General features: G+C 43.2%; 1 protein-coding gene across 1 annotated transcript in view; it reads left to right on the top strand.

Annotated features, from left to right (window-relative positions):
• DAB1 (DAB adaptor protein 1) overlaps positions 1–26641 on the top strand; it is a 426067-nt gene that overhangs the window by 114712 nt on the left and 284714 nt on the right. The window lies entirely within an intron of this gene.

Below are 26641 nucleotides of genomic sequence, written 5' to 3'. Positions count from 1 at the left end.
TGCTCTTGTTTGCAGCTCCTGCTACTGACCCAAATTTGCCCTCCGCCAGTCCTCAGCTGCTGATACTAGCTCTTGGGAGCCGGTCTGTGAGCTCTGCCAGGATGCAGATGCCCATCTCCATAGCTCTCCCCCAGCTCTCCAAATAAGCTGTTCCTGGGGAAGGAAAACAGCACCTACAGTAGTAGTAACAGGTCTAGTAATTAGCAGCTGCCCCAGGGCCTTGCAGCACTTCTAAAAAGACAAGGTGATTCATTAAGATCTGTCACTACCCCTGAGAGTTTCCCAGATGGAGAGACATGTGGGGATCTCCAACGCTAATGACGGGGAGGCCTTTAACCTGCAGTTGTTAGAGGGCAAGGGATGGGAGATGTAGGACAAAAGCAAAACAGGTGGACGTGGAGTCTGCATGTCTGTTGTTGATGGAAGAACCTATTTTTATACATGACCTTGACAAATCGTGCTACTCTAAAGGGCAGGCAGAGAATCCATTGAACTGTGATGGTGCAATCATGTCAAAATAAACATGCAAAATGTGAAAACACTATGCAAAGCCCAGGCGTTGCTCCATCTCCTCAATACTTAATCCAGAGGCTCAGGAGTTGGATGAACATTCTTTTTTCTTTGCATATTTATTGGTAAGTAAAAGGTTGTGTTTAATAATGCATTTATCATGCTGAATCAAAATGCACTAAATTACTATAATAATTATTTTCTCCAATAGAGTGGATGAATACAGTAAGATCAGTGAAGAATTTCTACATCCCCCCTGGGAGTTAGGGAGAGCCTCAAAGAGGACATAACTCTTGAACTGATTCAGGGAGGCTGAATAGCAACCTGCTAGTCTTATGGAGGTAAATGGAGGTAGTGGAGGTATCAGGGCTTTTATGTAGGTATTCCAGGTGGAGAAACAGCACCTAACGGGCATAAAGTTGTAAAATGCAATGAGCATTCTGATATTTTGTTTACTAAGCACTTTTCTCCCCTTCTTCAGAAAAAAAATCCCATTTTCTCCTTCTGGAGATGTTTCTTTACCACCTCAATTGTGTGGTTGGAGCTAGTATTCAGCTCTAGCTCTGTAGATACAATGGACTGGATGCAAATGATGTGTCAGGACCAATCAAAATCTGCCCTGGGATCTTTTTTAAAAAAATTATTTTATTGAAGTATAGTTGATTTACAATCCCTGGGATCTTTTTTTTTTTTTTTAATAGCTCTTAAATTTTATTTATTTATTTGTTTGTTTGTTTATTTATTTACTTATGGCTGTGTTGGGTCTTCGTTTCTGTGCGAGGGCTTTCTCTAGTTGTGGCAAGCGGGAGCCACTGTTCATTGCGGTGCGCGGGCCTCTCACTATCGCGGCCTCTCTTGTTGCGGAGCACAGGCTCCAGATGCGCAGGCTCTGTTTTTTGTTTTGTTTGTTTGTTTGTTTTGGGTTTTTTTAGTTGTGGCTCATGGGCCCAGTTGCTCCGCGGCATGTGGGATCTTCCCAGACCAGAGCTCGAACCCGTGTCCCCTGCATTGGCAGGCAGATTCTCAACCACTGCGCCACCAGGGAAGCCCCCCTGGGATCTTTTAAGCTACATCTAGGAGAGAGATTTCAGTCAGCTCATCACTAGGGACAAACTGAGAGTAAGGTGTGGGATTTGTTGAGGGCTCTGACCCCTGCCATTTGGAAATACTCTGACCACAAGAGACAGAAACTCAGGTCAAATGAGCTTAGATCAAAGTGGCATTGACTGTAAAATTTCATAAGCATAGTCCCTCTATGTCTTTCATTTCTGTGCTTACCTTTACAAAAGCAGGCTGGGTTCTTCCAAATGGTGGAAACCAAGATCAAAAATGATTTCCATATCTCACTTCTCATTGGGGTTGGGGGAAAGGTGGGAGACAGAAAAAAAAACCCAATAAAATTTCATAAATAAGGCAGTCTTATAGAATGTTAGAACAGTGTTTCTCAAACATTGATGTACCTGTAAATCAACTGGAGATTTTCCTATCATGTAGATTTTGACTCGGTAGGTCTGGAATGGTCCTTAAGATTTGCATTTCTAACATGCTCCCATGTGATATGATGCTGCTGGTTCAAAGACCACATTTTGAGTAGCAAAGTGTCAAAGATAATGTTTAAGAATTGAGGAAACATGAAAAGCCGATGCATTATATGGTGGCATGGAAATGCGGGTAGAAGTGAGTTGTAATTTTCAGCAGGGGGATTGGGAGAGGCCCGTGGAGGTGACATTTGAACAGACTTGAAAAAGATGATTATATTGACATGATTTAAAAAAATATATATATATATATTATTTTCTGTCTTAAAAACACCTCTTAGTTAACTATTGCTGCATAACAAACTGCCCCCAAACTTTGCATCTTAGAGCAACAGGCATTTAATGATTCCCCAGTTTTGGTAGGTGGCCTTAGCTGGGTGTTCTTGCTCAGGATCTCTTACAAGGCTGCAATCAAGGTGTTGGCCAGAGCTGCTGCATCCATTTCAAGGATGGCCTGGGATGGATCTGTTTCCAAGCTCACTCTAGTGGCTGTTGGCAGGCCTCCATTCCTCACAGGCTGGTGGCCAGAGGCCTCCTTCAGTTCCTTGCCACGTGGGTATCCCCATAGGGCTGATGACAAATATGGCAGCCGACTTCCATCAGAGCAAGCAGACGGGAGGGCAAGGGGTGGCCAGCAAGAAGGAAGCCAGAGCCTTTCTGTAACCTGATTTACCAAGTGACATCTCATGACTTTTGCTATATTCTAATTACTAGAAATGGGCTACTAGGTCCAGCTCATACTCAGAGGGGAGGGGGTTACCAAAGGCGTGAGTACCATGAGTCAGGGCTTGCTGGGGGCCCTTTTAGAGGCTGCCTACCCCAGCGCGTATTTGCCGATCATCACAAAAACCTGGGTGTCTTTATGCCCTTAAACAGGTCGTTGTTACTGCCAGTTTGTTTAGCAAAGAGGATCATGGGAATTTCTCGGCTCCCAGCAGAAACCAGGATTGGTCCAACTGGTCCTGGTCGAGCTAGAGTTGGCTTTGGCCGATCTTTGACTTTGGAGGTGGGTCCAAGCCTGCTTCTTTTTGGAGACATTCGGGCAGAGGCTGGTAGGCCGCCTGTGGGCTTGTGGGCAGCTGAGCTCTGTCTGACCCCTTGGCCGTTTTAACGTTGCCAGTAAAATTGCCTCAGGAGCCTGCCAAGGAGACAGATGCCGCTGCTGGAGAAACACCCTCTGTAGCCTGGCATTTGTCCGGTAATTGCTCTCCAAGAGAAAATAAACTCTTCACGTGAAGGGGAAGGTGGATGGCGCCTGACTGTCAAGTAGAGAGATGATTTAGAACAAGTGCTGCAAATAAAATGCCAAAGATTTTATTAAAAAGTAGAAGACGTTTGTGTAGATCTAAAGCTAGGCTTTTTAAAAATCTACTGACTCAGGAAACGCTTCTTGTTTTCCAGGCATAGACTAATACACAGTGAATTGAATTATGTGCAAAATGCCTCACCTGTTCCCTCCCTCCTGTTCTTTTTGCAGTCATATTTCTTTTGCAATAGAGAGCACCACCACTATTTCCTTCTGGCTTATAGATTCATAATGTAGTAGAAACAGCACTGGCTTAGGACAGGGCAGTAGGCTTGGGCGATGGATTCAACCTGTCGGAGATACAGGTTTCGTCCTCAGTTTCATCATCTTTAAATTGGGATAGTAAACACTTCTCAGAGTTGTTTTAAAGATGAAGTTAAACAAAATAACACCAGGAGAAGTTCCTTGTCACATAATAAATACTTAATAGATGGTGTTTTTATCGATGCTGTACTTAAAATAACAATACTAGGAGGAACTTTAAATGTTAAGTCCTTCATCATAGATGGGGAAGACCCAGAAGGCTAAGGCATTTTCTACAGATCATGTAATAGTTGTTTTCCACCCACTCATCCATCCACCCATCCACCCATCCAGCCAGTATTTATTGAGGTGTGTTCTCTGGCACTGCTGTTCTCATTGCAGTGGCTATAAAGACACGAAGAAGTCAGGAAAACTGCCTGCCCTCAAGGGGTTAGATGAACAATGAGCAAGAACATTACTGATACATTTTAGATGAAATATCAATAAATACTGTAAAATAGAGGTTGAAATAATAGAGAGTAACTGGTCGGAGGGACGTGGGGAGGCTGCTGCGGCTTGGGTGACCTGGGAAAGGCCCCTTTAAAGAGTGGCATCTGAGGGGAGACCTGGAAGGTAAGAAGGAACCTAGGAAGGAACAGCAACTGAAAAGAGACCCTGATGTAGAAAGAACAGGAAGACAGCTAGGGTGGTGGGCACTTCCCAGATCAGATGGGATATTTATAGTCATGCCAGGGAAAACACTTCTTAAACAAATTGTGAAATTTTTGGTCATAAAGGTAAAGCGGGTTTCCTTAAAAAGAGTCTTGCAGCAATTTTTAATATACTCATATTCATTATGATTTTTCAAGGGATTGGGGACCATTATATAATGAAGTCTTTTCACAACTGTTTAACCATGGATTCACTCCTTTCTTCCTTCCTTCCTTCCATTTATCTCTCCTTCCTTCTGTCTGTCCGTTCCTTTTTTTATTTTTATCTTTTGTTGTTAAGGTATAGTTGGTTTACAATGTTGTGTTAGTTTCTGGTGTACAGCAAAGTGATTCATATACGTAGATAGATAGATATAGATATATTCTTTTCGGATCTGCCCATTTCTTCCTTATTTTTAAAGAGCATCCTAAGGAATAGAGAGATCTGTGGGAAACCCTGGGGGTCTTCCAGACCCCAGCTTCAGTTTCAGCCCACAGAGCCTGGGACATTGATTTTGTTAAGTGCTCTGATATTTATATATATATACATATATATATATACACATATAAAAATTATTTATACATATGCTTATGTATATAATATATTAATTAATTAATTAATAGCCAATGAAGATAGTTTTGGTAAAGTTTCTCTTTGGAGGGAAAATGTTTCCTTTCAAGTTCATTGTCGTTTTTCAGTATGTGCCTCTATTGAGTGATGGCCACGGTCCCGTAGCTATGGGGAGATTCAGAGGAGCTGATAAATGAGTAAATCACACAGGGAACAAACTCATGCCTCTCTCCTTCCAAAAGGCTCACAGTCTTTGAGGAATGGCTGACTTACATTTTCTCAGTAATAACAATAATGTAATATTAAGAGCCATTGAGCATCTGCCGGATCCCAGGCATCGTGCTGGATGAATTATAGATTAAACCACTAATGCTCACACGTGTTGAGAGGAAGGTGTCATCAGTTCCGTTTTCAGTTTAGAAAACCGTGGTCAGTTTAGCCACTAGAGCAATAGCATGGTGCCTCAGGTCCCACCGTATTTTTAGTAGCCCACGGTAAATGTTTCAATTTCTTTTAAAATCAGAAGAAGGAAATGAACTTTTAGGGTCGAAGGTTACATTTGTCATTAGACCAACACAGTCATAGAATAGAATTTTTAACTTTTTTTTTTTTTTTTTAATGGAGAAATGCCATGGAGGAAGAAGTCCATGGGGCCTCAGAAAGTCACAACGTGGGGACCACATGAGGTTGCAGGAAAGTTGACGCTTGCTCAAAGCCATGCGGGGAGAAGGACACAGATGAACACAGTCCCAACCCTGCATTCTTTCCCTCCCATCCTGAGGCCCCATTCTCAATTGCTTTTACTCCACTCTCTCTAACTTTTAGCCTAAGTGTCCTTTCCACAGAAACAGTAAGTGCTTGAAAACTGGGGCTCTGCATCCTTAATTTTATTTTATTTTATTTTCAAAATAAATTTATTATTTTTGGCTGTGTTGGGTCTTTGTTGCTGCGCACGGACTTTCTGTTGTTGCGGTGAGCGGGGGCTACTCTTCGTTGCGGTGCACGGGCTTCTCATTGCGGTGGCTTCTCTTGTTGCAGAACATGGGCTGTAGGCGTGCGGACTTCAGTAGCTGTGTCTTGCAGGCTCTAGAGCACAGGCTCAGTAGCTGTGGCACGTGGGCTTAGTTGCTCTGCGACATGTGGGATCTTCCCGGACCAGGGCTCGAACCTGTGTCCCCCGCATTGGCAGGAGGATTCTTAACCACTGCGCCACCAGGGAAGTCCCTCTGCATCCTTAATTTTAGCACCCCGTCTGCTCTGGGAGAATGAGACAGGGAGGCACAGAACCTTTTTACAGAGGGCTTCATCCCAGGATTCCTGGGCAAAGGCACCAGCCCAGGTAAGGTCCTGATGAGAGGGAGGAGGGTTGAGAGTCGGACTCTACCGGCCCTGCCTTGTTCAAGCAGACAATTCAGTCTTGCAGAAGCGCCCCTGTTCAGTTAGACCGAGTGTGGAACTGGCCTCCTGGAGCCCTTGGATAACAAGCAGGTGGAGAGACAGGTGGAAAGCAACAGTGTTGAGGTTTGCACACAGCCCTGCTGCCTACCAGCCACTTTTCTGCCTATCAGAACCTTTGAAAAGTTTGGCCTTCATTTCCCTGAGCAAGAGTCCAGTGTAAAACGGGGGCCAGTTTGCATTCGAGGCACAAGGCACTTTCCTGCACTCTCCTATGTAAAATGGAGTGTAAGGAGTGTAAATAAAGCCTTTGGATCATTCTGGAAATCACAACAACTACATTTGATCCTGAGCACATCTGTCCATGCCCTGGTGACGTCCCCTGTGGCCTTTAGCTTCTGAGGCCATGCTGTCTTTGGCTAAATTTATCATCAAGAAGAGGTCTCTGAATTATTGTAGAAGGTGACTGCTTAGGTAAAAGTATAATATGTCCCCTCTTTGAGCCTCAGTTTCCTAATTGTAAAATGAGAGGCTGAGATGATTTCAGAACTCTTCTTCTAGCTCTGAGTTCTATTTTTTGAGCAACTACTTAGTGAAAGACCCCAAATGAAGGGCTAGGGATTTGTTTGGGGGATCAACTGAGATTATGGATGGAAAAAGTGCCGTGAAAATCATATTCACCTTTATTTTAATGGAGAATAACAGCCCTCAGTTACTAGGAACTACTGTGGACCAGGAATTTTACATACTTTTTGTTCCCCATAATAGTAAAGTTGTGAGATAAATATTAGTATTCATATTTCAGAGATGAGGAATTTAGGCTCCGAGAGGTTAAGAAGCAGTAAAGTTCAGAACCAGGAATTAAGTCTAAGATTGACTTCACCTCATGGCTGCTGTTATTTTTATCATCATTATCCTCATGCTATGTGTTGCCTTTGTTTCACAGTCCATTGAGAAGAAAGATGTGTACATATCGACAACACACCATCATAGTCATATCGGGTTAAATTGGCTTGAGTTGGGGTGTCCACTGGTGACCTTTGCCTGGATATAGATTTCTGTTGGGAAAAAAGGGTGTGGGACATTCCAGGGAGAAAAGCAACCAGAACATGTTCATTTCTCTTGTGAGTTAAACTGGATCTTGGTATATTGGGAGCAAGGTCCAGTGCCATAAACATGTGCTGATCTGCATAACTGATTTTCTTTCCTCTTCTTCAGGTGGGTTGGAGGCAGGAAGTCTTCCTTTCAGAGAGGAATAAACCCCATCATTCTAAGACAGCTACAGAGAATTTGATGTCTGTCTGTCTGTCTGTCTCTTTTTAAAGCTTAGCTTCCTAAGCCTGGGGGACCTAGGTAGCTGCCTCAGTTTCCCAGTGTGATCAGGCTCTGGAAGCCAGACTTACCAGTAGAAGCCAGACAGGTTTAGTCTTCCACCCATGGAATGGGGACATCCCCATGTGGGACTGCCCAGCTCTCAGTGTGGGAGAGAACACTTTGTTCCACCGTCCTGCGTGACACACTGAGTCACTAGGACAGGCACAGCCATCATGAGGCCATATGGCCCTTCCCGTGTTGCATGTCACTTCCAGCCATCATTTTCCTTACGCCGTCATGACAAGGACCTCATAGCTGTGGCCTTCAGCGTCACAAAGACCTGTGTTCAGATCCTGGTTCTGACACTACCTGTATTTTCTTGAGCAAGAACTGAACTCTCTGCGTCTTAAGTTTCTTACCTGTGACATGGAGATGAAAATATTAAACCCACGTGGCTGCTCTGCAGAGGAGGAGAGATGACACATGGGAGTCTAGTGTTTTGAAATCATCTCACTCTAGTGACAGGAGCAGGATTAGCGGGATAGATGAGATGAAGTTACGACTGTTCTCAATTCACGAGGGTTTTCCTTTCCAGCATCGTATGGCTAGTGAATGCAGGGGACACAGGTTCAAGCCCCGGTCCAGGAAGATCCCACATGCCGTGGAGCAACTAAGCCCATGTGCCACAACTACCAAGCCTGCGCTCTAGAGCCGGGGAACCACAACTACTGAGCCCGTGTGCCACAACTACTGAAGCCCCCCGCACCTAGAGCCCATGCTCCGCAACAAGAGAAACCACCGCAATGAGAAGCACGCGCAGCTCAAGGAAGAGTAGCCCCCGCTCGCCACAACTAGAGAAAGCCCGCGAGCAGCAACGAAGACCCAACGCAGCCAAAAATAAATAAATAAAATAAATAACTTTAAACGAATGGTGAAGCCAGAAAAACCCAGCCTGGTGGGCTGCGTTGCTTTTTACTAGACTGTCAGCTGCTTAAGGGCAAGGACCCCATCCTCTCTGCCCCGGTGCCTGGCTCTGGCCTCATTGAGGCCTCACCTTTTGCTTCTTTCTCCCTCTCCCCTCTGGTCCACACCAGCTGTTGCTGAAATTCGGCCTCTGTACACCGGTGCTGGATTAGATCTCGGAAACAGAATTTTGGGTGAAGCAGACAGAAAGAGCTTTATTGCTTTGCCAGGCAAAGGGGGCCACAGCAGGCTAATGCCCTCAAGACCGTGAGTTCCCCTCCCCGCTCCCCTGGAGGGGCTAGTGAGGAATCTTTAACAATGTTCAAGGAGCAGGGCGTGGTCAGCTCATGGACATTCTTCTGATTGGCTGGTGGTGAGGTAATGGGGAGTCAGCATCCTTAACCTTCTGGTTCCAGCTGGTCTGGGGTCTACTGCTTGTGGGCAGCATACAGTTAACTTCTTCCACCTGGTGGGGTTTCAGTATCTGCATAACAGCTCAAAGGACGTGGCTCATAATATTATCTATAGTCCTTGAGGAGGAACTAAAGGTCCTTGACTTCGTTTAATGTCTAAAGTATTACTGTTTTGTCTTGCTTATCTGTCTTTATGTTTTTCTGCATTTTTTCACTTCTCCGATTACATTTATTCTTTGACGAAAGTTTTTCCGCAGACAAAGGGCAGGCAGAGCACATGCGTGGAGGTTTATTCTGAGAAGGCCTCAGAGGGTCCTGCTCGGTTACACAGCCTCTTCACTGCTCTTTCAAGACGCTGGGCATATTTCTGCTGAGGGATTTGGGGCTTGCTGTCCCCTCTGTCTGAAATGCTCTTCCCCCAAGTCTGCGTGGTGTCACCTTTACCTTCTTAAAAGCTGTGCTCACTGGCATCTCAGTGGGGCCTTCCCCGACTACTCTTTGGAAAATGTTCCCCTTTCCAGTACTTCTTATTCCCTCTCCACCCTTATTTTCCTTCCCAGAACTTCCCAACATCTGACATATTGCATACAGGCATACCTCGTTTAATTGTGCTTGGCTTTATTGTGCTTCTCAGCTACTGCTCTTTAACAGACTGAAGGTATGTGACAGCCCTGCATTGAGCAAGTCTGTCGGCGCCATTTTCCCAGCAATATTTGCTCACTTCATGTCTCTGTGTCACATTTTGGTAATTCTCCAAGTTACTTCAAACCCTCCAGCAGCAGAAAGATTATGACTCACTGAAAGCTCAGATGATGGTTAGCATTTTTTAGTAATAAAGGGTTTTTTAATTAAGATATGAATGTTGTTTTTTAGACCTCACGGTATTGCACACTAAACAGACTGCATTTTAGTGTAAACATAACTTTTATATGCACTGGGAAACCAAAAAATTCGTGTGACTTGCTTTATTGCCATATCTGCTTTATTGAGGTGGTCTGGAACCAAACCTACAACATCTCCAAGGTCTGCCTGCGCTTGACTTACACATTTTTGTCTGTCTTCCTTCACTAGGACATAAGCCACGTTCCCACAGCTGAACAAATGCATGGCAAACAGCCTGCAGTCAGTACATTAAACTCTGTTGACTGAATGAGTAAAGAAATATGTTTGGAGTTGGAGGTGGGAGTCGAGCTGTGTTTGAATGCCCCTTGCCCTGATTGGTGTTCATGGCAGAACACTTAGTTTCTCCCCATGTGGTCACACCTTGCCAAACCCCTTCTCTGGCAATCACTGGAACTCCTAATTACTATTCCCAGCTGTGAACTTTGCCCTTCCTTCTTTACGGGGTGGCTCTGGGCTCCCACAAGGTCCAAGACAGCTGTCTCTTCAGGAGCTGTGCTTCACAATCTGATCACATGGGTAATGGTAACATTTAATTTAATTTTTTAAAACCTCTGAGTAGAGCTCTTTGTTAGAAATTAATTTGCTCAGGTTGTTGGGTGTTATTTGCTTCTAGCATGCTGAGGTTATTTCCCCTGGGTAGGAGATAGTTCCCTGAGCGCTCTCTCTCCTCTGCCTGAAGTTCTAGGGAAACAGTTTCTAGAATGTCATCCTGTGAAGCTGAGTTTTGGTAAATTCTGAGCAGAGAGCACCTTCTATAGTGCGGGCGAAAGTCTTACTCTCCTTGAATTCTTTTAAAGGTCTCTTTTATGCTTTTTGAAATGTTTCAAAAACAACTTGTTCCTGGAACAGGAATTTTGTAAAAGTGAATGACGTTAGAGATTGTCTAATAATATGAAATCATAATGGAAGTTCTCTCTGTAGCTGATGTTACAAATGGTGTACACATTGGACGGTAGTGGTGTCAGAAATGGACTAGGAATCAGGTGACCTGGCTAATTGTTCTGTGTAACTTACTAATTGAGTGACTTCGGGCAAACCATTCAGTCTCTCTAAGATACAGTTTTTCATTTGAAAAATGAAGACTCTAGGCCATGGTCTCGATGGTATCCAAGATCCTTTCTAGCTTTAAAACTCAAGACTGGAAGCCTAAAGCCTTCAATTTTAACTTGGATACAGCCATTTCTAATAAGTGGTAAGTCACCTTCCTCCTCAGAGCCCCAGTTTCTCAGTCTTTCAAATGAGGATCAAGATTTCTAGTTTGTGTTTTTCCAAGGGCATTAAGAGAATTTTATTTGGACACACAAAGGTGAACATACTTTTTAGCTGTAGAATCCTGTTTTTATTAGAAGCAACTTCTTATTTTATTGTGATTTCATGGCATTGTGCCAACAAAATGGATAAAAGGAGGTGAAAAGTCATTGTACATCATACTGACAGTTTTTAAGTGGTACTTTTAAAATATATGGGTGTTACGTTTCACTCTTGAATTTTTTTTTTTTTTTAATTCCCATCTTAAGTTCTTGACTTGAGCTTGGGCAAGGGATTCAGACATAGCTTTCATGAAATTTTTCAAAGGAGTATTTAATGTCCCCATTTTGAACCACTGATGTTTTGTGCGTGTTTCGCCCTGGAATTCCTGAGGGAAGAGATCTTTTCATGCTCCCTCTGAGCATATATCCCTCCGTGGACGGATATTAGCTGGTAATACCTAGAGAATCACAAATGTCGAGTGAGTTGCTCTTTGCAGGACCAGCTGGCTGCTTTCTGGAAACTTCCAGTTAATGGGCACCTAATGGAGACTGGCTCACTTTTTAGAGATAAACCTAATTAAAAATCTGGAGTCCTTCATTTACCAATTTGGGTTTTGGAAGCCATTTAATATTAATATTGTTTTCTCTATCTTGATCTTTTTATCCCTAATGAATACTCCTAATTTAGACTGTAAATTTGAATGACTAGAGGCTGAAGTTCCCTCCAGAGAGGGAAAAGTTATCATTTTATTGGGGCCAGTGACCCCACCGGCTTTGGCCCAGATGGCTGTGCAAAGGTACAGAGATTTATCAGACAGGGGAAGAGGTGTGGCCTAGAGTCAGCAAACAAAGAAGGTGTGTCTTACCAGCTGGGGCTGAGAGAGGAGGGATGCGACCAGCTAACCTACTAGCCATACTAGCAAAAGGGTCCTGCCCTCTTACTCTCATCCCACCCTCATCCCCACCCCCACCCCCATAGTATTAATTTTAACTCTAGATAATCTACAGGAAAGCATAATGTAGATCTAGGAGTCAAGGTATGAAAAAAGATCTTGGAATCCAGAAGACATGGATTCCAGTCCTATTGTCAGCACTTCCCGTCTGAGAAACTGCTGGCCCATCTCTTCTTATCCAAACATGGCAAAATAGGGGCAGCGAAACACCTTACTGAGTTGTCATGAAGATGAAATGAGTGTGCGTACAGGAAAGTGCTTGGCAACCCGTGACAGTCTTTAGAAAGGAAGTGTCAAATGCGCGCAGAGAAAAAGGGGAGGCCTGAGGGCACCCTCCTAAGAGAAGCTGGAGATCTTTTCCTCTCCCTGTTGCTGTGTTCTGACAAGGCTTGTTGTCTTCCCATCAAATTAAAATGGGAGCCAAGTGCGGAACAGAGGAAGCGAGCTGTTTGGGCCTCAGGCCTCAACCTCCACGTGGAGCTCAGGCCAGCTCACCTTTGCTACCCCGCAGAGAAGGCAAAAGGAGTTAATGATGAAGTGCCGGAAAGGCACTTGGAGGTTTTAGAAGCACTCACCCAAGTAACATTACACACACATAACGTCAGCTACGCAGAACTGCAAGGCTGTATTATTAATCGTTTTGCGGGGTTTTTTTTCATTAGTAATAAAGACTTTAACCAGAGTCCATTTAAAAAACTATTGTTGGATGTACTTGAGGAAACGAGCATAATATTTCTTTTCAAACTTTGTATAAGAGAAGTCTACCCAGAATCCTCGTACTTGGCAGGCAGAAATTCATCTAAACTGCTTTCCAAATTTACCAAGTGCTTGCCTGAATAGACAAGGAGCCTGGGGGTATTTCTTGCAGGAGCGATGAGTTGTGAATCCCAATATGAGATGTGTGTAAAAAAAAAAAAAGAATCTGTTTAAAGAGGGAAAAGAAGTTTCTGACTGTTTGGCAAAACAGGTTATTTTTAAACTGAAGAAAAATAGGATTGTGGGGATTTCAAAGATTTTTGTGATTTTATTTATTCAGCTCTATGTGGGACTTGTTTGCATCTCATTAGCACAGAGGCAAATGGAGATGCAAGAGGAATAGAAGATCGTCCGTGCCTTCAGGTGGCCTTCATGCTCATCAAGGGACAGGATGTAGGTAGATCAGAAAATGACAATGTATGCAAAGCAGGCTGGATTTATGGAAACTTTGTGATACTGGGAGACAGATGCACTTGGGTTCTAGATCTGGATCTACCTGGGGCTTGATGGTTCATCAGTTTGGTGCCTCAGTTTCCACTACTGCAAACAGAGATAATAATACCTCCCCAGGTTGTAAAGATGAATGAAATGAGGCATGTAGAATGCTTATCCCAGAATGTGGCACATAGTAGTATAATCACAAATGCAATTCTATTTTCCTTTCTTTGTTTCTCGCTTCTGTTTCATGCTCTGTCACAAGGAGACATGTAGTCTTTGAAGTTCCTTAGGAATGTTGAAGACTATGGGCTGTGACAGGATATTTTTCATGGAGGAGGAGCTGCCCTTGGACTTTGAGCTGGCTGTCTTCTGCCTGCCCTTCCCGGCTGCACTCTGCTCCCCTCCATCCTCCTTTTCTCCCTCCAGGAGGAAGGCTCACCTGGGTGGACTGCATCCATGGGCTTCCTGGCCCCTTGGCCTCTTTTTGGAATTAGCCATTGCTGAGTTCTAGCAGGAGGTTGAAGGGTGGGCGGGAAGCAGAGTGAAGTCTGTGTGTTTTGATCGGCTTTTAGACTTTCTCCTGGCTGGGTTGCCCTGGGCTTGCTGTATCCTAGACTGAAGGTCACCGGGTCCTTTTAAGGCAACTTTTTCTACCGGGTCCCCTCCCAGTTCCAGTCGCCCATCCCTTCTGTCACCCCTTCAAGCCTAGGAGAGGTAACAGTTCTGCTATTCTAGCCCTGGGACCCTGGCCTGTCCTTCAGGGTTTCCCTTCAACACAGCCCACCCTTGGGTACATAATCTCTGTATTAATTCTTTGCAATAATACTATTTTGAGTTTGTCATCTGTTTCCAGATGGGACCTCAAAGAGTGGGCTGAGTTTGATTAGGTGAGGAGGTGTGGCATTGGGTCACCAAGGTGTGCTCTGGGGTCTACGACCAACCTAGTGTGGCCATAGTGTGTGTTTCCTGTGAGGAGGGTGGGCTGAGCTGTGAGTCTGGGGAGATGGGCTGGGCTAGAGCCTGAAAGTCAGGTTAACATACCAGATTTCATAGCACAGCAGAAATCGTTCTTGGTAATTGTTTCCTGCTTCATTTTGACGCATATGTATCGAAAAACTAATATGTATATAGTATAGGAAATAAATATCGGAAATTTCTCCCTTTTCCTTCCTAAGAATGATATGCAGATGAAATAGAGGGAAGGGAAGGCAAACAATATGGAATGAATCTCTCCTGTAGCACCAGGCAATTTGCATATATCATCGTATTTATTCTACTCAGCAACCATTAGGGGCAAGGTACCAACTTCCCAGCTTCACAGAGGTGGGCATTGAGACCCAAAGACTTCAAGGGACTTGCCAAAGCTCACATAACTGGGACTTAGTGGAGCCATGATTTGAAAACCCAAGGCCAGTCTGTGAGACGGTGATATTCATGATCTTGTGATTTTGCCAGCTGCAAGATGTGAAGACTGATGTAGTTAAGGGTTCAGATGAGAGGTACATATACGTACACCAGAGTGAGCCTCAGGCTATTTTTTACAGCCCCCCCCCCCCCCTTCCAAACCCCACCCCAGGAAGAAGGGGTGTGGCATTGTAAGGCCACGCACAGCAGGAATTTCTGCAGGAGGAATTTCTGCAGGAGGAGTGTCTCTAGAATCTCAGAATAGCCGTACAGCCTGGCGTCCCAGAGACTGGGGTATGATTTCATAACAGGAAGGATCCTGGATGTCTCTCAGGGACCAGGTCATCTTATTGTTCCCATTGCACAGGACATTGTTCACTCCCTAATTGTATATGTATTTCTCTGCCTGGTGGCTTCTGCCAGCCTTCTCTTCACTGAGTCATAACTTCTGCTCAGTCAACCCCTTGCTGCCTCAGAGCTTGTGCATCTTTTCACTTCTGGCCCCATTACTCCTGGACAGAATCTGTATTAATGAGTTCAGATTCTTGAGAGAGAGAATATGCCTGTCTTCTCATATATCCAGTCTGGATCTAACCCTTCCTACCAGGCCAAGTTGTGGCTCTGGTCAACCAGTGAATTGTCCTCGGGTAAGGAATGGACTTCTGGTGCAGTCAGCTGGGACAGATTAGGGAGTGGACATTTTGGGGGTGGGGCATTATTCTGTCTATTCCAGTCCACCCTTGGCCCCCAAAGATTCACATCCAGCCCAAATGCAGAATACAGGCAAGGTCTCTCTGTGATCTCATCAGTTCAAAAGTCCAGATTCTCATGATCTAAATTATCTAAATCATATTCCAGTGATTAGGGCATAGGCATCTTTTGGGGGGGCATTTTCCTGACTATCCCCAGCACTTAACACTATGTGATAAGTATCTTAAATAGATTATGTCATTTAATAAACCCACCACATCTGGTGCCTATTCTCAGAGCCATCGTATTTTGCAGTGGACGTGTTCAGGCTCAGGGGAATTCAATAACAGGCCCAGTTGTGGGGGACCAGGGAGTGGGTCATGCCGGCCCTGAAATCGCATGTGAATTCTCTTTACCTTTATGCCTGTGTTTCCCGTATATGTTGCTGCATATTCGGATCACCTGGGGAGATTTTAAGCATCCCGGTGCCCAGGTGGCAGCTCAGATCAGTTAAATGAGAATCCCAGGGTGAGAGCCAAGAGTCAGTAGTCATTCCAGATCCTCAGGTGATTCCAGTGTGCAGAAAAGCTTGGGAGCCTCTGCCCTGCATTACTCATCACTAAAGGACGGTGGTCCAGGCGAAGGGTGCACATGGTCAGGGAAGCCTTCCCCATGAAGGGGAGCTTGAACTTAAGAGTCGAAGACATTTGCAGGGTGTAACAGTGAGGAGGGCATTTCATGGAGAGTCGACAGCTTTCCATGTTGGCGATTTGCTCAGTACTTGCCGAGTGTGATGGAATTTTTAGGTTTCCGTGAGAAGGTTCTAATAAATACATTCACAAATCAGGAAACGACGGGGAAAGAAGAGCTCCGTTGTCCAGGCATCTATCCCCATTTATGGCTTGAGCAAAACACAGCCCCATGGTTATCACTGTTGGGGATGGATTTTGTGAGGGAGATAATTGTGGAAATTGGGTTGCTTCCCATCAAGTGCAGATCCTTTTGTGGAGGAAATTTGAGCTATCCGTGTATCCCATTTTACAGTAATTGAGATTGGACTAGCAAATCATTAGCGAAGCAAACGAAGTTGATGGGCTTTTTATTTTTTTCCAAAGGAAGGTGGAAAAAAATTTGATGTTTGAGAAGAGAGAGAAGAATTAAAATGGGATGTCAGTGATGGGAGAGAGCATGCCCGTCTCCTGGCTCTCTGGGCAGGGGGAGGGTGGCATCTGGGCCGAGTCCTCCCTCGTGTGGGACCAACAGGAAGGGCTGTTGCAGGTGCCCCCTGTGATCAGGACAGGCACTGGGATATGGACCTCCTTGGGATGAGCCGCCACCCAGGGCCACCCTGGGAACCAGGCAGCTTGGGGACATCTGTTGCTTACTCGCCCAGCTTGCCACTGACAGATGTTGGCCTGTGTGGTTGTCTTTCCCACCGTCACCTTTGAAGATAATGCAGTGCAGCTTGTGGAAAGGAGAGTCAACAATGGCAGTATATATTTTAGGTAAGTCAGCAGGTGAAGCTGCCAGATGTGATGCTTATTTATTTAAAATCCCCTTCACTGGGAGGGCCTCGTTAAATACTTGTCTTTTCTTCCTGCGAGACCCCAGGGAATAGCAACAGTTCCAAGTTACTCAGACACATCGTGGAGGGAACTGGGATGATAGCAGAGGGCGTTCAGTCTCCAAGAGCAAACAGACAGCGTGCCCCGCCTTGTCGTGTGGCTGGTGGGGTTAAAGTGAGAACAGGCGTCGGCTAAAAAGCCAGGTGATGAGGGGGGGTGCCATTTTAGGAGTAGTGCTGGGGAACAGGTAAGAAGGCCACCTGAAGCCAGCCCCCATCCTTGGGAAAGTGTAGCGGCCACCAGGCCTTGATTCATCTCTCTCTGTACCTCCCCCCTGTAGTCCAGTGTCTGCTGTGTACAGAGTAGGTGCTTAGAAATGTATGTGGAATTGATTTGGTTTACAGAACCTGTAATTTAACGGCTGTGTGCTGAAGGAGTTGGGGATATTTGCTTTTTTACTATTTCTTCCTGCAAATTCATTTATCTAGGACATCTTTGGAAAGAAAACTTGAAGCGCATAAGCTTTTAAACTCAGTAGCTCCGCTGTTGCCAGCAGCCTCCCAGCTGGACCCCCAGTATCACTGGTCTCCAGCCCCGGCGTGACTGCTGGGTTACCATCATCTTTAAAGAACCTGAACTGTGTCAGCCGCTGCCCTGTTCAGTCACTGCGGTGGTCGCCTGTCACCTGCTAGTAGTCACCACCCACTGATGAACCCTATTTGAAGTTTGCACCTGGCAGCAGCGTATGAATTTTTAGATATAAATTTATATACATGCGCTGCTGTGAATCTGCATGTTAAAGTAATAAACTATCTCCTATTTTTTTAATTTGTAAGTAGATATTACAGAGGTTGATGTCTTCACTCCAGTGGATTTTCTTCAGTAGGGACTACAGGATGCCCATGTTATAGATGAAGTTGAGGCTCAGACTGGTTTAGTAGCTCGAGTGCCTAAAGTTACATAAGCAGTCAGTGGGAGAGTCAGGCATGATTCCAACCCAGCCCCTCAGCTTATTGCTTTAGGTTCTGCCATTTACTGACACATTTTTGTAAAATCAGAGGTGGAGATTTTAGAACGTTGGGGCAGAAGTGGGGCCTCAAGTACTGAAAACGCTAATGGAATTATTTTAAGCTTATACACATTTTTTTCTGATACTCTATTAGTTTATGTAATGAATTTTCATGGTGCAATAAATACTCAATGAAACTGTGTGATCCATTAGTTAAATGAAATGTTCCTAAGTATGCCGTGCTGCTGTCACATAAATTCCTTTAATATTGCTGAAATCTGGTTCTGACTTTTGTGAGCTTTGAGTTTGATTAAAGAAACACATTCTGTTCCTCCTATTATCACCTTGCTGAAGGCTGACAGATACCTGAGTAATAACAGTGCCTGCCTTCTGGAGCGTAGCATTTTATTTTCCCCAGAGTACTTTCACATAGCTTTCATTTATTCCTGTTCATTTAATCCCATGAATTATAGCCAGCATTATCCCATTTTACAGATGAGTAAACTGATGGACCATGTCGGTTTTTTAATTCTAGATTTGCCCTAGAAATGCCAGACCACCAGATAGCTCTATAGTAAGATCCCAATTATTTATTTTTCAATTTAGTTAAAAGAAAAGAAAGCATGCTTTGTTCAAAGAGAATTTAAAATGACTTGAGTCTCATTGTTTTGACCCTATTCAAAAGTATTACTGCTATTATACTTTAGTATTATATTCTCAGCATAAGTTAAGGCACATTGAAAATTCCCTGTTGGATTTTCTATAGAGACAGTGCTGATGTTAATGTCCATGGGACCACAAAGCGTTGATTTTATGAAAGCCTATAGGCCCTTTTCATTCTCTGTTTCTGGTTTAAGGTTATTTGAGTGTGGACTTTGTGGAACCTGTAACTGATCATATTTCCTTCTATGCTTTGGCCTCTAGGAATCTCATAGATTTACATCCTATCTTCTGTAACCGTACAGATTTTATTCGGTGGCCTATCGTTGCTTCTGCCTCTACCTTCATTTCCAATCCTTTGTTCCCCATTCACTTCAGTTTTCCTCATTCATTAATTTTATCCTGTTCTAGAGAATGACTTTCTATAAAATTTTCTATAAGCTGCCTGAATTCTTTTTATTTTTTTCATAATGTCAGGTGGACATAACCGACGAGCAACACAGTGAATGTGAGCTCTCAGGCCAAGAGACGTGTCCTTCTTCTGTGATTTTTCTTTCCTTTCTTGAAACACACAATTGTGGCAAAACAGTTTTGATTGGGTCTGTAGTGAGGTTGTTAATCTGTCAACTTTGTGGCCTTCAGAGTTTTAAAGCCAGGGATATGTTCTATCAATGTAGTAGTATTCTGGAAGGGTTTGGGCAAAGCAAGTGATGGCCCTACATTTGCTGTGAGGATGGTGGTATTTTAACAGTAGAGAGAGAGATGTAGTATCTTCAGATATCATTCTGGTAAAGTTTCTGTAGCGCTTGCACTTCTGACACCCTTGGCAGAATTAAGTAAGTGTTGCCATTGGGCTCTAGCGAAACCTTTCTCTTTCCTTTTTTCTTGTTCCTGAAAAGAACAGATGTACAGAATGAGCAAATTTTAGGCAGTTCCCAAATGGGCTAGATCAGATCAGTTAGCCCTTGACATATTAAAAAAAAAATGGAAAAAGGGTTGACAGGTTAAAATCATAGTCCCAGGGATGCAGAGGGAGATGGTCCAACAAAGACCGACTTTGGCTATGTAATTAAAGGAGTTTGCAGTGATCTATGGGGCCAGTAGGTGAAAAGTCTTGGGACGGGGTTGGGGGGCAATTCCTGGCATGGAGGCAGAGTCTGGAGGGGAAGTCAAGAGTTCAGTAAGAAACAGACCTGCTCGAAACAACATTGGTCCAGAGACTTGTGTCAAGGCAAGCATTCCGGGCAGATACAGGATGAAGTTGGAATCTATAATAAGAACTGACAGCCATAAACTGATTTTAAACTCAGTAGCCTTGGGAATTAGAAAGCATGCCATCCAGGGAGCTGCAATGGGTCTGAACTTTTTAAAAGAAAAGTGAGACCAGAATTGGCTTTGTTGCATCCCTGTATGTGTTAGCTTCTGAGCTAGGCTTTTAAAAAATTTTTTTGTTAAATTTGGAAATAATTTCACAATTACAGAAAAAAGTAAAAGAATAAGAATATACAAAAAGTACTCTATGCCTTTTACTTAGATTCACCTGTTGCTACTATTTTATCACCTTTGCTTTATCCTTTGTGTATTCTCTCTCTCTGTGTATATGCATAGATACACACACACATATGCTGCATGTACATATATATGATTTGTTTTTCCTGAATCATTTGAATGGTGCATGTAGCTTAGCCCTGTATACCTAAATATTTGGTGGGTAGTCCCTAAGAATAGGTATTTTCTCTTACATAGCCATAGGAAAGGTATCAAATAAATTCAACTTTGATATACTATTTTTACCTAATTTGCCATCCATATTCAAATTTGTCAATTGGCTCACTAATTTCTTTTGTAGCATTTCTTTTCTAGCTAGTAAAGGAGGATCTGGTACAAGCATTGCATTTAGTTGTTGTACCTGTTTTGTTTCTTTTAACCTAAAATATTTCCACAGCCCGTCTTTGTCTTTGGTTATGCCATTTTTTTTAAAGTTTATTTATTTATTTATTTATGTATTTATTTATGGCTGTGTTGGGTCTTCGTTTCTGTGTGAGGGCTTTCTCTAGTTGCGGCAAGTGGGGGCCGCTCTTCATTGCGGTGCGCGGGCCTCTCACTATCGCGGCCTCTCTTGTTGCGGAGCACGGGCTCCAGACGCGCAGGCTCAGTAGTTGTGGCTCACGGGCCCAGTTGCTCCGCGGCATGTGGGATCTTCCCAGACCAGGGCTCGAACCCGTGTCCCCTGCATTGGCAGGCAGATTCTCAACCACTGCGCCACCAGGGAAGCCCCTGGTTATGCCATTTTTGAAGAACAGACTTTCTCCGCATTTTTATATGCATGTTCTGATTAGATTCCTGGCCAGGATGCTGCATGATAATGATGTGGTCTTCTTGGGGTATCACCGGATATCCATTTGCTCGTCTTTGTTAATGTTAATTTTGATAACCTAATTGAGGTGGTGTTCAATGTCTCCATCGTATGATAACAAATTTTCCCCTGGCAACTACAAACAACAAGTGAGAAGACACTTTAAGACCTATAAACGGCTTGCTTCTCGTCGAAAAATTTCCCTGGATTTAGCATTTATTGATGATTCTTGTCTGGCTAAGCTTTACTCTGATGGCTGCAAAATGTGATTTTATACTCTAGCACTTCCTCTGTATTTACCAGATAGTATCTGTTCTACTGTCAACAAGACAGCCTTCCCTTCTTCCCCCACTTGTTTATCTGTCTGTTTTCAGTATGGATTCCCATTTTTTCAGTGGTTTATTATTTATTTACCTTCCTTAAATTATATTGGTGTTTAAGCTGTTTCAGAATTGGCCAGTGAGAGCTCCTCCAAGATGGCGTCTGTATCCTTATGACATGCCCCTATCGTTGGTGCTGGTTTTGAGTACTTCATTACTTTCTGGAACAACAGGATATGTCGGGCTCATCTTATACCTGCCATGCCCCAGCTCTGGAATCACCCACTTCTCCAAGAAACCCTGGGTCCTTTTACTGAGGAGTGGTAATAGAAACCAAAATCTAGGTATTTAGGTGTCATGTTGTCATTGGGTTGTCTTTGCTCCTTGACCTGCTCAGTGGACAGGGCTGGGAAGTCATATGCATATAAACACATGTGTACACATTCTCACATACAGATGCATGTATATTTTATAAACCACGAATTTACCCTGAAATCTCCAATTTCCTGTCTGTCCCACAGTTCTCTTTCCTGCCCTCCCCCTTTCCATATTTTAATGTCTCTTCTTGAATAGTGAGAATCTTGGCTCCCAAGAACGTTAGAGAATTTACTTCCTTGTCCAATCTTATAATACATCTAAAATAGTTTTATAATTGCTTTGCCCATAGCATTACCCAAAAAAGCCTCCTAAAAAGAGTTTGAGGTTTGTTTTTAGCTCCCCCTGCCCCAATCCTGTTCAAGACCGAGTGTAAACAGTCAAATTGTGTTCGTAGCTATTCATATTAGTTCTTCTTCTCCTACCCTTTCAGTGATTGTGCATATGATGCTCCTCTGAAATACAGTTGGATTCATTTGTTTCCATCCACTTGCAGTTTTAGCATTTTCCCCACTTCCTATCCCTGTTAACTTAATTTTACTTTCTTCAGATATGTAGAGCATTAATAGGCTTCCAAATTTGGAAACTAAACAAAAAGCTATACTCTGAGAAGTATCACCCTCTGCCTTGTCCTTCTGCCTGGTCCGTCAGGCATTCTACGACCCATTCATGTAGAAAGACAGCTTCATTGTTTTCTGGTGTGTTTGTCCTGTTTCTTTTTGTAAAGATAAGCAGTTAAGTCTCCTCCTTTCTTACATGAAACTAGCATGCTGTAGATTGAGCTAGGCTTCCTAAGTGCCCAAATTTCATTGATCTTCCAAATCTTACACACTTGGTGGTGGTCTTCCTATTTTACTGATGTGGAAACTAAGACCCCTGGTCTGTACTATTGCAAACCTTTTTGCCTTGTTGATAAATGGCCTGTTTTCAGTGCTTTGTAGTTTGAATGAAGCTGATTAAGATGCCCTAAATTATGAAACATCAGGTAGTAGCACATACAATTTTTAATCCATAAAATTGCTGCCACTGAAACCCAAAGTCCTGTTTCTGGGAAGTATACCTCTTCATCTGGTTGTTAAGGCTGGATTGTCCCTTTAGCCTGGAATTTCAGTGTCCTTAGCATATCACACAAGGCTTAAATCAGGGTGTGGCACCTGGCTGGGAGGGTTGTTTTTGACTTTTTGTTTTTTCTTTTTAAAATTGAGGTGAAATTCACATAACATAAAATTAACCGTTTTCATATGTATAATTCAGTGGCATTTATTATATTCATGATGTTGTTCAACCATCACCACCATCTAGTTCCAAAACATTTTCATCTCCTCCAGAAGAGACCCTGTAACCATTGAAGAGTCATTCCCCACTCCCTGGCTTCCCCCAGCACCTGACAACCACTGATCTGCCTTTCTATCTCTATGGATTTATTTATTTTTGGGTATTTTGGAGGTAAATGGAATCACACACTAAGTGACCTTTTGTGTTTAACTTCTTTCACTTGGCATGTTGTTTGCCAGGTTCGTCCACCTTGTAGCATGTATCAATCCTTCATTCCATTTTATGGTTGAATAATATTCCATTGTATGGTTACACCACATTTTGTTTATCCATTCCCCAGCTAATGGACCTCCAGGGGGATTGTGAGTGAAGTTGGGGAGAAGAGAGGCTTGTACCCTGCCTTGTGCTGTGCTGCCTACTAGCCACGTGACCATGAACGAGCTACAAAACTGGCTTGTGCCTCCCTTTCTCATTTGTCAAATGAACATAATAATAATATCTAACTCTTCAAGTGACTGAAGGATTGGCTAAGATAATATGTGAAAAGTTCATAGTATAGTACCTGGCAAATAATGGGCCTTCATAAACATTAGCTATTTTACCGTAGGATCGTCTGAGCGTGGGTGGGGAGGAGAGAGAACACAAAGGTGCGTTATAGTAGGTGTTTTACCATGCATTTGTTCTGTTGTAGCTGCTCAAACCTTTGTGCTTTGTTTAAAAATGAAAAGGCCTATCTGTTTTCTCTGCTTTGTGGTTTGGTGTTTTTGCCCCTCCCCCAGTCCCTACCCCCCCATCACTGAACGTGGGATTTTACATTTAGAAGCAGTTCAGTAGACAGAATGTCTGTAGTGGAATGTTACATAATTCACTTTTAGATTTGAAGAGCTCATTATAAAAAACCTGACACACTTCAGGAATATTAAATTACTGCAGATTGTGTGGAGCAAAGAAACATTATTGAAGCATTTCAGAATTCTAGGCGAGCTTGAATTTAACTGATAGGGTTTCACAGCTTTTACTGGGGAAAAATGATTTGAGTTGTCACATGGTTTCTGGCCCTAGAGGACTTTAATCTCCTTAATTACAAAGAAACGAATTTCCTAAATAATTTGGAGCTACTTCACAGCATTTGCTCAACCTCTGGCTTTTGGAAAATTAAAGGGGATGCCAGGGTCCTGGTCGTGGAATGTTCTCTCCGTACTGTAGCTTCCTTATGCAAGTTTTTATTAGAGATGATGCTGGTTTCCTTTCTTTATTGATATGGGGATGTACTTCAGGAATTCACAAGTAATGCTTATAACACTTGAACACAATCACATTTTGTCAAACAAGTGACACTGAAGATGCCCACAGAGTAGGGAGAGGTTCTTTATTGTGGCTTACAAAGTCGAAGGAAAGAAAATGGCCCAAATCCAATCCAGTTTTATACATCGACTTTAAGAGTGCTGGAAATGGTGTAAAACCCATATTTCAGTTCATTTCGGTGTTTATGGATTAGGTACCTACTGTGTGCAAGACCAGCATCATGGAAATATCTTAGCTTCTACCATTTCCTACAATTTGTCCTTAGAGAGCAGACTTAACCTGCCTTAGTTTCCTCCTCTGTGAAAGGATAATAATATGAGGCTGTGTTTTGACCTTGTATTCCTGTGTTTGTAACACAGTAAACTATTAGAGCCTAATATTTATTAAGTGCTTGCCAGGAGATGTGCCCAGACACCCTTCCAAGCATGTCACATGTGTGATCACAATTTCCACAGCCACTCCATGAAGTTGATACCGTTATCCGCATTGTAAAGGTATAGAAACTGAGGCAAAGAGGGGTTGCATAGCTTCCTCAATATCACATTGCTTGTAAATGGCTTAAACTACGAAGTTGGCCAAGAATCAGATCATAACACAAGTAAGGAGAGATTCTGTTACCCAGTCCAAGCTCGTACTGCTCGCTGCACGACAGGCCAGTAAATTGAGAGATGAGGTCTTGGGGCAAGGGATAGTGACTTTATTTGGAAAGCCAACAGACCGAGAAGATGGTGGACTAATGTCCCAAAGAACCATCTTCCCTGAGTTAGAATTCAGGCTTCTTTTATACTAAAAGGGGAGGGGGTGTGGCTGGTTGTTACAAACTTCTGGGTGTTTTCATCCTTTGTTCTTGCAGCTGTCCTTGTAACTCAGGTCAGGATGTTCCTGTAAACCTCCAACAAGGCAAATGTTATTCTCTGTTGTGCAACTTTTTATCTCTGTATGAATGGAAAAGCGTTATACCTTTAAAGGTCAGAGCCTTGAGAATGGCCTATCCTGTATATTTCAGGCTAAGACAACATTCTTAGCTTGTAGCAAAAGCAATAGAGTACAAAGGTTAAAGTAAGAGAAACAGATCCAATATGGGGTCAGATTTGTTCTTCCCTATTACAGTTCCATTTAATGGAGGGATCAGAAAATCTTTCTGCCTAAGATACCTCTTTGAACTGAACCTTGAGAATGTCAGCAGAATTGAAAAGAAAAATTCCATAGAAAGGTAACAGCACAAGGGAGAATTGGGAAGATGGGAAAGTGTGTCACCTCCCTACTAGACTTAATGCGTCCTTTTTTAAATTTTGGTTGTTAATTTCAAGCCTCCTTGGACATGCTGGTCCTTCTGCCTGAGACAACCATTTATTCCTTTATTACACATGCATGTATTGAGTACCCATTGGTCCTTTCCCTTATCATCCATGTGACAGAGGCATCATTCTTCAAGATCAGACAGTGGAGAGCTTCTTCTCTGTGAAGCTTCATTGATTCTTTCAAGCAAAGGTGAAAGCTTGCTCCTTTGTAACCCAGTATGCCCAGTTTTTGTCTGTTTTCATTCTGGTCATGTGTATTGCAATCCCCTACATGACTGACACCTCTGCTAGGCTGAATTTCTTTGAGGACAGGAATCAGGCTTTGACCTTGTACTCTTGGCCTGCATGGTTGTGCAGTACACGTCTATTGGCATGAATGCGGCAGCACTCGCACCTGGCCTGTTGTAGGTTCTTAGTAGATATTTGTTGCAATGAAATGACTAGTATTATCAATAAAATTAATTCTCTCTTTATATGACCAAGTTTTGTGACTCTGTCATCTCTCATGGAATGTTGTCTTTTGAGGGCAAGAGGTTAGGAAGGGGGTGAGGGCTTAGTGGCATGGTGCAGATAGATGGCACAAAAGTGGCCGGAAAAGTTCTCATTTTCAACATATGGTTTCCTGGACCCCATTCTAGGAAGATAATTTTCCATTTTCTTTAGTTGTAGCCTTAGATCCTCTACTTTAAGTACCTTCATTCAGGGCCAGTGTCCTCCTAAAAAATAGTTTGTAAAACAGTTTGTTAAAAGCAAACAAAGAAAGCAGATATCTTTGGATAAGGTGTGAGTTTCCCCATATTTAAGCCTTACTACAATTTATGTGGCTTTTATATTAGCCTTTCTAGTTAAGCCCTCTTTAATTGGCATGATTAAGAGATTTTGGTCATTATTCTTTTTGAGCTGAAACTGGCGTTCAAGGTCAGCCTTTTCAGATGAAAAGTTCTAGATCTGTGGCATGAGCTAAGAATTGGCTACACAGTTTGAAGATCCATTTCCAGTAGCTTTATCTGAATATTCTTTAAAAATGGATAACTCCTGAAATGCTTATTTTCAACTGAACTCTCACATATAGCTATCAGAGAGACGGTCCCTGGGAAAGATTGTTGACTTGACACTGG

The sequence above is a fragment of the Eschrichtius robustus genome, chromosome 3 (assembly GCF_028021215.1).
Source record: "Eschrichtius robustus isolate mEscRob2 chromosome 3, mEscRob2.pri, whole genome shotgun sequence".
Classification (NCBI taxonomy): Eukaryota; Metazoa; Chordata; class Mammalia; order Artiodactyla; family Eschrichtiidae; genus Eschrichtius; species Eschrichtius robustus.
Note: the sequence above shows the minus strand (reverse complement) of the source record. Positions and strands in the feature narration are given on the sequence as shown.